The sequence below is a fragment of the Triturus cristatus genome, chromosome 1_2, assembly GCF_964204655.1.
Source record: "Triturus cristatus chromosome 1_2, aTriCri1.1, whole genome shotgun sequence".
NCBI lineage: Eukaryota > Metazoa > Chordata > Amphibia > Caudata > Salamandridae > Triturus > Triturus cristatus.
In genome coordinates, this window is record NC_140580.1 from 802,871,053 (window position 1) to 802,883,792 (window position 12,740).

Here is a 12,740-nt window from a genome sequence, read left to right on the forward strand (position 1 = left end):
GAAATATTAGGTTAATAATAGCAAATCTGCAGAATATTGGGGCACAATTTCATTCCAGACAGAATCTTAAGCGAGTATCATAAGTACTAAGAAAGCAACCTCCTTAAACAAGAAGAACAAATCTAAGTGACACGCGAATAAAGCATTACCTAAGAAAGTTACTAGTTGTGGAATGCCTTTATCACCAGAATCAGTTGTGGAGCTTAGGTAAACCTAGCAAACCATAAAGAAAGAAAAGAACAGGAACATAGGCATCATTGGGAGGAAATGCAAACTTTTGCTTTTGAAAGTTATATGAAGTTCAGGAAGTTTGTAAAACATTTGGTGTATCCATGAACCAGACAATGCATGGAAAATAGGAGTTTGTTTCAATGAACAAACGTAATCAATTATATTTCAGTTCTATATATATATATATTCACTGAAAAAACCATAGGTTTCACACATGTTATAGTTAGCGGAAATTTTACTGATAAAAAACCAATGAAATTGCCCCGTTATAGTTAGTGCTGGCAACTATAACTCACGCGACCGCAATCCTCTGCTGATGCTAATACTGTATTTAGACACTTATTTGCCCATGTCTTCTTCCATACATTTTTAGCTATACATATATTACAAATATTTTTTTTTATAAAGACACATATGTCATCAGCAGAAGATTGCGGTCGCGTGAGTTATAGTTGCCAGCACTAACTATAACGGGGCAATTTCATTGGTTTTTTATCAGTAAAATTTCCGCTAACTATAACATGTGTGAAACCTATGGTTTTTTCAGTGAATTTGCAAGGTTTTTTAAATGCTAATTCCTAACTATACCGTGTGTGAAACCTATGGTTTTTTCAGTGAATTTGTACGGTTTTTTAAATGCTAAGTTACTTTACGCCATTCGAGGCGTGCGCGCCCACTTAACGCAGTGCGTTCCGTGCACGGTTTTTATCAACTTTAATAAGCCCTGTACATTTGGTGGCCTTCGGCCACCAAAAGCACAGGGGGTGGGGTCAATGTGGATAGTGTTTTTTTTATTTCGATTTTATAATTTCATGTTGCCAAAATATAGTTTTTTTACTGATGTAATAAGCCCTGTACATTTGGTGGCCTACGGCCACCAAAAGCACAGGGGGTGGGGTAAGTGTGGATAGTGTTTTTTTTATTTTTATTTTTTACCGTACGCTTACGGTAAGCGTACGGTAAGCGTACTCGGCGAAATTGCCGAAAAAAAAATAAAACCGTTTTTGCTCTTGGGGGATGTTTGGGGACTCCCTCAACATGACTATGTGGGAGGGAGTTGTCAAAACAGCCCCGTAACATGTTTTTGGGCATCATGTTTGAAAAATAACACTCAGTGCGAGAGACAAAATGGCGGACGCCGCTTCCTGGTTTCGGCCGATTCGAATGTTTACTAAGATCTAAGAGCCAATCAGAATCGCGCTCGCGCACGCCACCGTACGCGTACGGTAAGCGTACGGTAAGCGTACCGTAAGCGGGCTCAGATATATATATTGATTTAAAGGCTATTTTCTCAGAATCTACTGAACAGATTTACACCAAACCTACAAAAGGCACTTCCTTGACATAGGGACTACCTCTCTGCCAAATTTCTAGTAATTCTGTTCAGCCGTTCGGGCTGTAGCTCTGTCTAAAGGTCCTATGGAAAAATGCATGGGAAAAACGCGTTTTGGGACCCCCCTTTTATCTCAGCCCCCGCTTGACGAATCCCCCCGAGACTTTCAGGGTAGGAGCGGAGCGTAGCGCCCCACCTATTTTGAGAAATTCGCGAGGATTCATCGACCGGCGCCAAAGTTATTCAAAATAGAATGTTGCGGATTTCCTATGGAAAAGGGGTCCTAACTATAACTACCTACTGGCGACCGCCAGTAGGTAATATATATAGTAAAGTATGATAAACCCAAAACACAGATTAATTATGAATCATCGGGCAGATGTATGAAAAATAATTTTGTTGCAAATGTTCCAATTCACTGAGTTGGCCAGTTGCAAATGCAAAATGTATTTTCTTATGAACTAAAGCCATTCACTCTGCTTTTTGTTGCAAACTGAATGATTACCCAATAGGTATTTATTTTGGTGACATTAAATTGGAAGTGACAATTTAAATGAACGAAGCATTTGTAAATTATGACTGGTCACAGACTACTTGTTTTACACTTGCAAATTACCACAAACTCTAAACAGGTGGCAACTCGGTTCAACCTATGTATATAGCCCAAGAATACGTTTTCCACAGCAGCTGCTGTATATGTAATGGCGAGGAAGATAAGGATAGTGGCTGGTTTACAAAGAAGGTGAAAGAGACAATCGTACATATTTAAAGTGAGAGTTACACTTTTTTTTAACAAGGTGTATTTGCTGCTGCAGGTGCAGTATTCCAAAATGCACACTCACATTTTTTCAGAGCTTTTCTGGATGCAATGCTGTTGAAAATTAATACTTATATAAATTTCCTTCAACTGCACTAGAATTGCAGGTAACTAAGTTACAGTTTTATCAAGTTTCGCAATTACCACATGTAATTAGCTGTATTGATGCAACACTTATTCCAACATGCCCACCATTGCAAAATTAATAAATCTCTATAAATAGGAAGAATACAGATTCACTCACCATTCAAGTTGTTTTCAATGCATCTAACTTCTTTACAAATATTGTTGTTAGATTTCCTGAGAGTACCCAGGACTCCCTAACAGTTAGGCATAGGAGAATTACGAGATGGATCTTTACTTGGCAATTTAAAACATATTTACAAAAGTATATGATAAATATGTTCATAAATTATTTTGTAATAGTTTTTTAACTTCAACATTGTAGAAGACTGTTCTTATGCCTTTGTGTTCCAGGATTTTAATCTCTGATCTAAACCAAGTGAGTGCTGCTACAACGCTGTCCATAAAACAACCCGCAATGCCATCAAAAGAACTTTCGGCTTGTTGACATCTTGTTTCCCCTTCCTTCATAAAAGTGTCAGTGCACTGTAGTACAGCCCTGATACAAGCTGCAAGATAGTAGCAACATGTGCTATATTTCACAACAAAGGCACACAAAGAGGAGTCCCCCTGAATTTTTCCAAGCCAGATTCGGATGCAACTGATGTCCCAAGAGCATTTCATCACCTTAAGAATGTCTCAAGGGCAAAAGAAAGAGTAAGTGATGTCTAGCGATCACTCAAACTTATTTCTAAAGTAAGTTGGACATAGAAATGTAAAAAGCAAAACCGCACAATATTGGTTTTAATATAACTTGTTATTACCTTAGTTTCAGTTTTAAGTTTTTTCTTAATGTTTTTGATCCTCGAACATGATTAAAATGATTTTTTAGAGAAATTAAAAACTCTTTATTCAGTGTAAATCTTTAACTGTGAAACAAATAAAATTAGAAGTGCGAACATGTTTTAACGCTTCTTTCTCCCTCTCACAATGCTTGATCTTAATGTGCTTTTAACAAGATGTTGATACATCACTTCCAGTATTTTGACTGTGAGTGTGATGCAGTCTTTGGTCCCCGATTGCGAGTATGTTGGTGCAGGAGCAGACCACCATGCCTGTGGCCCGCTCCCCCATTGCCAAACCCATAGTTTGGCTGTGTCCCATTACTTGTGTCTGGGGGCTGTTTTCGGCGTGCCCAGGGCGGTGCCTCTGAAAATGGGCAACGCAAAGGGAACACCAGAAAGAGTTCCTGCATGGCATGGACTGCAAAGTCCATGCCATGCAGGAATAGTGGTGCATGCACACAGAGTGCCCATGTTGTGCCCTTCTGCATGCACCCTAGGGCCTAGAGGCACAAGTTTACTCTCTGCTATGGTTTCCATGGAGGATGAACCGCCATGGAAACCGTGGTGAAGAGGAAACTCGTAATATGCTTGGAGAGACTGCAGCTTTCCCCCTAAGCATATTACTGCCTTTACAGCACCGCGCCACTGCCAAGGAATGGCTGTTCCCTGGCGGCAGCCAAGGCCTACACATAATGGGGTTGTAAGAGCACTGGTGTGGTTGTGGCAGGACCATCACTGCCGCACCTCTGTGAGTCTTGCGGTCCTCAGACCTCCAGACTTGTAATCAGGGGCTCAGTGTTTCTGCTGTGGAGATACTGGTGACTTGTACCAAGCCACTTGCAACACCTCCACTTTGGCAACCCATCTTGACCTGTATGTTGACCTGCGCTATGATAATATGGCTGTAGCATGTGTCAGCCTGTGAACAGAAATTGTGAATCTATCTATTTGGCACAGAAGCTGATGACGGCAATGCCTATGATTTATATTATCCTGTTGTAATACTAGTCAGAAAAAATATGTGTAAACGTGCAAGCGGTCTGAGGACACTTTGAACATTTAATTCAAGCTGTTAAAACGGACAAGTTATTCATGCTACTATATTTGCACACAATTAGCAAGCTTTTTTAGCACGGTTTTTAGATACAAGAGTTTTATATATGTATGTGATAGTTTTTAATTGAATATATTTTTTGTATTGCAACGGTTTTAATTAACTATGCAAATAAACTACTTGACTTGACTTGTCTGTTGTAATACTGAGCATAAATTTGATACAGCATCAAAAAGTTGTTTGAAATGCTCAGCAATACATTGTTGTCCCTCCTCAACAGCCTTGACAAGCTTATCTAAGCCATCTTTAATGTAAGCTATATTTGCATTCATTTACACTAACTGCATATTAACAAATTTAAAAAAGACAATTTCTTTTGGATTTGAAAGTGTTTTACCATTAGTTTTTAACAATCCAAAATCTCTCAAATAGTTTTTAAAAATATCTAACTTAGTACAGTCTTTTAAAAGTGTAAACTGTATGTACTACTTCTCCCATAATGCATCATGTTAAAACTATTTTAAATGTACTAAAATAGCTTTAGAAGTAGTAGATGATGCAGAGGTATCAATTTCTGAAAACCCAACTAAATTTTCTTGCAAAGGTGCTTTCAATAAGATCTTCTATATGTTATGGAGGTGCCTGGGTTGAAGGTCCCCCACCTGTTCCACGGGCCGCAGTCAAACTGTGGCCTTTTCTTTAGTACATAAGTGCAGATAGTACCACCACTTTCTTATCTCCAATATGCTGCATCACTCAAACTGCATTAATTTGGTCTTCAATGCCCTTGAAAATGCATTTTTCTGACTATCAGTAAGCTAGAAATAGTTTTTGCCAAATATATCATCCTGATGAAGCACACACTCGTCAGTGAGAACCACTAGCTCCTTCTCAATTAATTAAAATTTTCTTTTGCATCCTCCAGCATCTTTTTCTGACTCTCAAAAGGATACGTTTGGTAAAGAGAGCTACAAAAGGGTCCAAATGATAGACAGGAAACCAAAAACACACACCTTTCCTTCCCCTCTCCTTCAAAGAACTCAAGTGAGCATGTGTGAAAACATTGTGAGGTCATCATACCGAATTGCAAAGTGATGAAAAGTCACTATGATACATTATGAATAGGGATTTTTAAATTCTGATTCATTAAAATTAGCAGTTTGAAAATCATCAACACAAACATTCGTACATCTATCCCATGTTCTAATATTGGCATTTCCGAGAATCGTATGCTACTTTTTTCATGACCACCCCTATTTTTTTGAGGAGTGATGCTGCTGGTTTATTGACTGTATGCACTGTAATTCTGCTAACCAGGTCCAAGTGCATGTGCTCTGAACTCTGAAAAATGTCGTAATTGCTTATTCTCATAATTGGCATACTTTACATATACATCCCTAGTATATGGTACAAAGTGCACCCAGGGCCTGAAAGGTAAATGTCACTAGTGAACTGCAGTGCCAGCATGACTGCAGGACCACCATTGTAGACTGGCTGTTGCAGTTTTAGTCAGAAATTTGTACCTGTCATAATAATCGCTTTTGGGATGGGCATAACTCGCGTAAATCCGTGTAGTGCCTCATGTAATTCTGCATTTAGCACTATTTCGTAAAAATGTCCCTTCATGTCCAAAATGGGTGAGAGTTTGAATTTTGTGCTAAGAAATAGAACTAAATTCAACCGTCGCTAGATCTGCTCTTGTGACAGGACATTTCCCCAATGTACTCCCATTTAGCACTATTTTCTCCAACAAAATAGATGCGACGATGTATTTTGCACTAAGAAAATAGCACTAAATGCAAAATGACATGAACAGGAGTGCATGCAGCCACTCACGCTCACTAAATTAGTTTTACCTGTGCTAATTCCCCCACAAATTACTTTTAATTATGCATGTAAGTGTAACACAGAATTAATGGTAACTCTGCATCAAAGATAGGCGTGGGCAGCGAACTCCCCTCTGTTTGCGGAGTTTGTGGAGTTTTCTGCACTCTGCTCTCAGCAGAGCTCGCGGAGTGCAGAAACTCCACTCTGCGTAGCACAGAGGAGTTTTTTCCCGCTCGCACTCGCCAATGTTAAGTTGGTGAGCGCGAGCTGCCGCTCGGGTGGAATTTGTACCCGAGAGGCAGGAAGATCAACGTGAACGGCAGTTTGCGTGGCACTCCGCCGCTTGCAAAACTCCAAAGAGATTTTATGTCACTTCGCAGAACTCCGAAAACTCCGCCCTGGCATAAAAGTAATGCAGAATTACTGAGATTACTCTGATTAGTCAGCCCCAGTTAAAATTACTCCCATTCCTAGCCTACACCTTTCTTTTGAATAATCATAAATCCCCCTATGTAGACATATTGCCCATAAGGCAGGGTGCATGTTATTTAAATGTAGGACATGTAAAAGATTAATGGTAACCATGTCCTTACAATGAAAAAGGCCCAAAAGCTATTTTTACTGTAGGAAGGCTTGCTGCCCAAAGGAAAACACTGGTTTATATTCCTACATATAATAATAAACATTTTGGTTAGTAAACAACTAGAAATATAATTTGATGACTAATTTAATAGGTATTCTAAATCAAATGTAATTCTAAAATCAATGTTTTTTATAAATATTACAGAAAAAGTTCTTGTAGAAAGTTACCTTTTCCTAGCTAAATCCTCTGGAGAACCATTTGGATGAGCTCTAATTGTCACCTAGCAGCTGAAGAGCCCCCTTGATAACATGTTTTTCTGTTTCTCTGGCTCCACAGAATGACTATCACAGGTAAATTTGAGCTGACATCTGGTCAGGGCCCATTTTTCCCAGTCAGACAGGCACCAATCCCAGGAGGAGTGGAGCTGCCAATAGAGTTAGTTTGAAGTGACCACACAGGAGGGGTTGCTCATTTCTCTGGCCACACCTCTGAGTGGCCATGAAGGTAGAAGGGTTCTGCCATGTTGGATTTAGGTAGAGAGGTGCCACATATGGTTGTTTACAATAGGGTAAACATGAACTGCTGTAAGCTGCAAATGTCAGTAAGGTTATCCCTAGAAACTGTTTCCCATTGGCCAGGAAGGAGCCAAGAGTTCTCTCAAGTAGTGGCAGGCATAAATGTGGCACCCCTGGTTACCTTCTTCAGAACACTTTGGACCTGTGGAAAAAAAGAAGATTGCCTCCAGTTTGAGACTTGTGAGGAGACCTGAAGGGATGGACCTGCTCCCGCTTGTACTTAGGACAAAGATATAGACTATAAGGTTTGGAAGACTGAACTCGTGTTAAGCTACAGAGACACAACAAGTTGCATTTCCTTAAGAGCCTAGCTGACCATTTCCAACTGTACCTACCCTGGACGCTACTGGTACCTTCTGCTGGAGTGAGCCTAGACCCCGAAGTTCTGTTTCCGAGGTCCTGTGACCCTTTGCTGTGTCAAAGTGAAATCTTCCTGACAGCCTGAAAGACCGGCCACTTAGAAAATGTTAGGTTCCAAAGATCTTTAGTCAATCCAATGGAGCTGCATTCGTGCTGGGCCAAATATTCAGGTTACTCCCGCTCTGAGGTATTCTGCAGCGGCAAATCAGTTTCAGCAGGGCATCATGGATAGGGGATCTAGACTCTTGTAACCCTGGCCGGCACAGCTTACAGTCTTGCCCCACCACAAAAACTGAGCTCCATAAAAAGTGACAAAGTCCGATAGAAGAAATCTTCGCTTGGTGAAGGTGACAAAAGTATTGAGGGACAATCTCTGGTCACAAAATTCAAACTTCTCCCACACTGAGCTTCCCTGGCAAAAGCCAACAGCTTCACCAGAACCTCATCCAATGGCTTTTCAACATCATACTACCCTCGGCCATAGGCTGCTGCACTGCTGCACTGAAGATTTTTTAGTTCTTTTTCAGAGACTAAGTCAAAAGGTACAACTTAAAACCGCGTCAAATATACTGGATGTATCTGAAATGCATTCTTGGGTCCAGATCAAGGACAAGCAAATAACAGTGGCAGGTTCATGAAATGTTTTGGTGCTATGGTTATTTAAAAAACAAAATGTATCTCCAGTTCCCCTCATTGGATTTGTGTTGGGTTGGTGTCATTTTATTTACTAAACTATTTTTATTTGTGTAAAGTGGAGTAGGATTTGCTTTGTGATGTGTTTTTGACTTTTTCTCTGTTTTGTCACTTCTAATTCTTTACACTGTTTCTTACCTTACGCCTGTCTGTCCTTGTCAAGTGCTCAGTGCTAACAGGGATTGAGTTCAGCTTTAAATTACAGTATACTTTACTGGACCTACCAAGATAATGACATTATTCCTTGTGAGAGAATTCCATCCACCCTAACTAATAATCCACTTCACAAATTCACTTCTTGGAGCAGGTAGGTTTCCAACCCAGGGACCGTGAGAACTATATCCATCTACTGTATTAAGGAAGCTCACCCTGTTTGTTGTAGTTCAATCATGAGCAACTATCGAGAGATTGATTGTTGGGTCTTTCATTTATCATTGTAGCAGTAGGCTCATGGGATTCTGAGCAAATTGAATGGGCAGGCTTATGAAAATCCCAAACCCTTCAGCCTAACCTTATGAGACTCAGGAAATGTGATCACATGTATCCCCCCTGATCTCCATGCATTGGCTTTAAATTAGGTCCTTGGGGCCTCCATATGCAGAAGGCCTATATTTATCCAGCCCACACTACTGTATTGTAATTTGGCATCAGATGTGGCTTCAGAGGGTCTTTCGTATTTAAGTCTAACCTCTTGGCACAATGCCCAGCAAGTGTTTTCTTACCCTTGGCTGCCATTCACAGTATGGTTTTACCAAATTATCAAAGTCCCCTACATGCTTGAAGAAAAGTTCGAGACTGCCTTTTGTTTTTCAAAACAACAAACAAATAAAAACATGCTTTGGATCTTTGTCTTTGGGAAAAAATGCAAGCATGTTCTGGCAGGCCAGCTGTTATTGCGAAATCTTGTCAAAAAATCTTCTCAGTGTCGGTGAAAGCACTTTTGGAAAAAAAAGCTGAGGCACCAGCAGCAAACCATAAAGAGACCTCTAAGTTTTGAGAAATAGATCTGTGTCTACTGTTCATTTATCTCTGTGAATCACATTGTAGGTGTTTGAATACTGGTGTGTCACACTCAAACTGCACTAACTCTGGGTTTAGCTCAGAGCTTTACCACCAGGTATTATCAAATGGAAATTTCCCATGCGTATGGTAAAACTGCAGTAAAAATATGCACAAACCAGATACAAAATAATTTTTCACATCATTCCCCTTTTGTTGTCACTGAATTTTTTTTTTGTGTTGGGGTATATTAGAGTTGATTTTACCCTAAGTTTCCAAATGGCCTTGCATACCTTTACTTCATAGGGCCTTATGTGATTTTTAGTGATTTAATGATTCAATATTAAGGTGAGTGACCTACCATGATAATCAATGGCCCTTTTTTTATAGGCCACTTATGTCCAAATGCTAAAGGTACTATGGGGCAGATTTATGAGGTTTTGCCGTAGGGAAGCGCAGCAGGCCTTCCTGCTGCGCTTCCCTACGGCAAATGAAAAGGGCAGGGATGCGCCGTATCTATAAAATGCGGCGCATTCCTGTCCTTTTCCCCTGCGCCGGCGCACAATGGGCTGCCTGCGCCAACGCAGGCACCTCTGCACCATGGTGCAAGGGTGCCTGCGTTGCGGAAATGAATATTTTTGTACAGGAAGGGAAACCTTTCTGTACAAAAATAATCACAAGAGGTTTTTCCTCTTTGTATGGGTGCTGCAGAATGCAGCACACATAGAAAAAGGAAAAACGAGGAGAAATAAAGATATTTCTCCCCATTGCGCCTCCCTTACGCCTCCCCTGGGGAGGTGGAAGCTTTTGGAACTGCCTCAAATTTACGATTTCTCGTAAATATGGGGCAGTGTCAAAAGGCCATGGGTGTTGCTGGGAACGCCCCCAGCAACACTCATTGCACGCCCCTTTAACGCAGAACACTGCGGTAAAGGGACTGATATTTATGAGGCAGCATTAAGCCAAAAAAAGTGGCTCAGTGCTGCCTGATAAATATCACGCAGGCTTCGGCGCCACGGAACGTCATAAAAAGTGACGTTCCGATGGCGCAATGGGCCTCATAAATCTGCCCCTATGTGTCTTGCCGACAAGGTAAAGGCTTCTAACCACACAGATTCTTTAACTCAGTAATGCAATGCATGTAAACACCAATAATGTGTTGTTCTTTACATTACACTTAAACAGAGCCCAAGCAGGAGGAACTTGCCCCTGCACCTCATGTAATAAATTAAAATCCTAAATGAAAAAAATATATCCATATTTTCATACATACAGGGACTTTGAGTCAGTGATCCTTATCCATTGGTCTGTTCAACTGTCATTCACCTCTTGCTTCCTTCCACCACATACATCATAATTGATCATCCAACTTCATTCACTGACTCACTAGCATCTATGTGGTGGTATGTAAGAAATTGGGTTAGAGGTTGAGTGAGGTGAAACACTACTCTAGTAGTAACCACAATTCTTGTCAGGGTGCAGTTATAAGCAAATCCTAAATTAACCTGTGTTCAACCTTCGGGTAGCTTGGCACAGAGCAGTCAGGTTTAGCTCAGAAGCATTGTGTAAAGTATTTGTCCAACACTTCAAACAGTAACACAATGGAATCACACCTCAAAATGGATCCCACACCAGATTAGAACAACAGAGTACATTTTAATAAATAAGACAAGACCAAAACAACAAAAATCCAATCAGTAGAAGCGGCGATATGCATTTTTAAAGATTTAAGTGAAAATTGTACCAAATAGCACACAGCACTAACTGTGAATACCTGGTCATGCCGTTCCAGGACAAAGTCACAAGTTCAGGCTGAACGCGATGGATTATGGGCCAGCCACAGGAACCCAATTAGGCCCGCTGAACAAGAATTCCTTAAATCATGGATGCGTAGCATTGTGAGGTCCCTCTTATGGAATGTGTTGCACAGCCAAGGCGATGCAAGGTCTGAGTTGTAGATGCATTGTGCAGCATCTGTTCCAACTTGCTCTCCCACCATTCACTGCTTACAACCTCACCCAAATTACATCAATCATGACATAATTGATGACATCACTGATCACATCATCCGAGCTTCTTTTGTACACATTACTCTATAAAGGAGTATGGCATTAGAGGTACGACAGTAAGTACGAAATAGCTCAGAATATTATGAAGTATCATTAATGCCATTACACATGCAACCCCCCTAGGTGAAGCAAGCTTGTGTTATGTGCAACATTGATCCTACAGTATGCACTTCATGTGTAAGTAATTTCATATTAACAATCAGCCACATGTAGACGGGTAACCCTTACTGCACACAGTGTTCAATCTACATACAACTGTTCAGAGAAAACCAAGTTCCTCCAGATTTTCAACTTCTGTTATATAAATAATGCCCTATTATGGACAGCATTTACCTGTATCAAACCCCTTACAGTGGGGTTTAGGAGTGGATAGTGGTAATGGGTAGTAAGTGTATTTTTAGGGTGAAGGTGTGAGTAGGGTATAGGTTGGTAAAGGTCATTTTTGGAATTAGGAGTGTGTGTGGGTATGGGGGTAGGGTATTTTTAGGGCTAGGGGGTGTGTAGGGGTATAGATATAGCAAGGTTAATTTAAAGCTTTATCAGTGGATAGAGGTAAAGTTTGGTAAGAGTAATTAAATACAAGGGGGATTGGTCTATTGGTTTTACTTCCCTTAAGTATACTTACCATGCATGCTAAAGGCATGTGCATTAAAGGCATCCACATGGTAAAGGTATGTGTGGTAAAGGATACGTGGTAAAGGCACGTAGTAAAGGAATCTGCATGGAAAAGGTATGCATGGTAAAAGATATGTGGTAAAGGCATGCATGCTAAAGGCATCTGTGTGGTAAAGGCATGCTTGGTAAAGGTGGTGTGGTAAAGGCATGCATTTAAAGTCATACATCCTTCATTTAAGCATGTTGCTAGCTGATGAAGAGAGTAATCGTCACCCATCTTTATTAATATGTAGGCATATGTTAAAACTCTATTCATAGAAACAAATAACATTTAAATACCAAAACGATACTTTTTCTTTGCTTTCCGTTCTCCTTTAGAAGTTCTTTAATATTTTAGAGGACTGGCTTTTTTTTTACTCGACTATTCACTGTTACCCACGTCACAGACACACGATGTAGTTGTTGTGCCCACATTCATTATTCTAAACAGGGCCACAATTCTATCATGTGTAATGGTGAATATATGATACCGAGTTATCCCAGCATCATTCTGCAGAAGATGAAATCCCCTCCAAACACCTTTCTGTAATTTTGTCAATACAAAGTAAGCACCGTGCATCAACAAGGGCACAATGATGGAATATTTTCTCACACCTCATATTTACAGCCGAAGCAG